The sequence below is a fragment of the Martes martes genome, assembly GCF_963455335.1.
Source record: "Martes martes genome assembly, chromosome: X".
Taxonomy (NCBI): Eukaryota; Metazoa; Chordata; class Mammalia; order Carnivora; family Mustelidae; genus Martes; species Martes martes.
The window spans coordinates 25379525-25382627 of NC_137897.1; positions in this window are offsets into that span (position 1 = coordinate 25379525).

Consider the following 3103-nt stretch of genomic DNA (forward strand, 5'->3'; position numbering starts at 1 on the left):
GGTTTTCAAAATACCGTTCAGGTAACATCACACCTAAGGAAGCTTCCAGGACACCCACCACTCAAGAGAAGCTAAAATTTCATTTCTCTGTGTGTCTTTACTTCCATCATAGCACTCAAATATCAGTTTTAATGTTGGTCTCTCCAACTAAAGTATGAACATCTTGAGGGTAGAACACCTAGCATCTAACACAGTGCTTGACCACAATGAAGTCCTCCTAAAGAATTATTCAGTGAATGAATAGCATGTAGTTCTAAGCTTCTCTGTGTGGTATTTTTAAAAGAATTATTCATTGGTTTACAGACATAAGTGTATCTTTCTAAGATTATAAAGACCTCAAGAATAAAAAACTCTGTATCTCTAAAATTGCACTTGAATAACCTCATACACAAGAAGAAGTGTGATAGATACACTAGAGATCATGCATGAGAGTAATGGGTCAAATATGTGAACTGATCAAGAGGCTACATTTATACTTTTACTTCTCTTTCCTGCTCAGTCTTTAATGGATACATCTTCAGCTTATTGAGTAGAAGGGTAATCATTTTTCAGGACATCACTTTCATGTCTAGCCAAGGGCACCCATCAACAGAGCCCATCATCAGCTGTGGTTGACCAGGGCTCTAATTTGGCTGTTATCACTGAACTCTTTTGTAAAAAAGGTTGACTAAGCAGTGACCTTGTCTATTTCACAAGATATAGAGAGCTCTCCCTCTAAACTTCTCCCATAAGTTTCAAGACCTTTCATTTTAATGTCTGGGAGCTATAGATGAGGTATAAATAACCATCAAGCAAGCTGTATGGTAGAGAAATAATAGCAGATCAACAATCCAACAAGCCAGAATTCTGCTCTTGATGAAACTATTCAAATAAAAAAATAATCTATTGGTACAGCAGTTTCAGTTTCTTAAACCTATACAGAATTTAGAATGAAAAAGAAAGTATATATAATTCAGTAATAGGGATAAATGCAAGAACCAAAATGCATAAGAAAAGCTCACATCTTGCCAAACTATTCCATGTTCGTGTCTTTTTTTTGGACATCTGGTGGACCTGGGGCTTCATCATGTTTTATGATAATTCAAAATATGGCTTTGCCTACACATTTGCCATATTCCTGCTATATTATATTACATCATATGGCTCCTCTATCCCAGCCAAACTGCTCCACAGCTTGGCCCTGAAAATGCTTCACATTCTGGCTCCTGCCCGTGCACTCCCACCCCTCATGTCACCCTTTTCTAAGTCATGCTCTTTCAAGACATAACTAGACCCATAAAGAGCATATAATGCCTCAAAGACAAAATGGATACTAATTTGGGAGGACTTAATTCTTCAGGCAGAAAAGAATTCCCAAGGTGGTTGGGTATGGGTATGTTGAATGTGATCAGAGTATTGTCTTAGGAATAATCCCTCCTCCTCCTCCAAGAAATTACTATGCCAAAATAGATAATTGCAGTGCCCTGGTCAACTTAGGAGGGTTAAATATAATAATTAGTGACTATTACCTACTGAGTGAGTTAAGGCCAAACTTATCTAAGGAATAAAAAGCAAAGCAATAGTAATTCTGTTCTTAAGTTCTTGGTGTTTCCAAAGTGCTTAATATATATTATTGCATCATAATACTAACCATATTACATAGAGAAGAATAACTGGTAGGCTGTAGCCCCAAGCATCAATAACACTGTTATGGCCAGCAAGTTCTCTTCCTGCTTCAAATCCTAAATAACATCAGATCATTCACTCATTCAGTTAAAAATATTTTTTGAAGGACACCTAGTTGGCTCAGTCAGTTAAACGTCTGCCTTCAGCTCAGGTCATGATCCCAGGGTCCTGGGATTGAGCCCTGCCTCAGTCTCCCTGCTCTGCAGGGAGCCTGCTTCTCCCTTTCCTTCTGCCTGCCTCTCTCTCTCTCTCTCTCTGTCAAATAAATAAATAAAATCCTAAAAAAATTTTTTTTATTTCCTACTCTGTATTAGGCTGTGTTCTAAGCACCTGAGGTAAAACCATAGACAAAATGGAAAAAAAAATCCTTGCCTTCATGAAGTTTATCTTCTAGAAGGAGAAGACAATGAGCAAAATAAGTAAGGTAAGGAAGTGATAGATGTTACAGAGGGAAATGAAGCAGAAAAGGGGGCATAGGAAATAGGGAAGATGAGTTCATCAAAGAAGGCTCACTAGAAAAGTGGTATTTGGGCATCGAGTTGAACGAGGTCAAAGTCAGGAAGGCAGAGTCAAGTTTATGGTAGATTATTTGCAAAAATGACCACAAAAATTCCCATTCCTACAGCTACATCTTTTGGTAGACCCTTCCACATGTATTCTAGGACTAGCCATGTGACCTTCTTTGACCAATGGGACAATATCAGGTATGATCCAACTGATCTCAGAAACTCTTGTGACCACCATATGTAAACGAGCCTGGGCTACCCTGATGGAGGATGCGAACCATGTGGCTAAACCATCCTCATTGCCCCATCAACAACAAGCCACTGCTATTATAGTGTGAAAGCAGTCACAGAAGATACATAAACATATAGGTATGGTTGTGCTGCAGTAAAACTGGCTTTATGAAAAGAGGGGGTGCCAGACCAGATTTGGTCAGCGGTCAGTAGCATGCCAACTCCTCTCCTAGACTACCTAGCCTCAACCACGCTGCCCTAGACAATAACTGTCCAGTCAGCGCAGAGAACCATGAACACCAGTCATTGTTATTTTAAGCCATTATGTTTTGGATCAGTCTGTTACACAGCAAAAGGTAACTGTTACAGTGTTCCAGGCAGAGGAAACCAAAAACACGACCCTGATGAGGGAGCATGATTGGGATACTCTAGGAATTATTAATAGAGCAATGTCACTGGAGCCAAGTGAACGAGGAGGAGAACAGTAAAAATGTTAGTGCAAAAGAAACAGGATAGAGGGAAAGGATAGGCAGATTAAAAGAGCTGTGAGGGCCATTGGAGCAGAGGAGTGATATGATTTGACTTTTGTTTTTAAAAGCTCAGTCTAGCTGCTATGTTGAAAATAGACTCTAGGGTACAAGGGCAGAAGCAGAGAGATCAGTTAAGAGTCTATTGCAGTAACCTGAGTGGGAGGTTCAGTT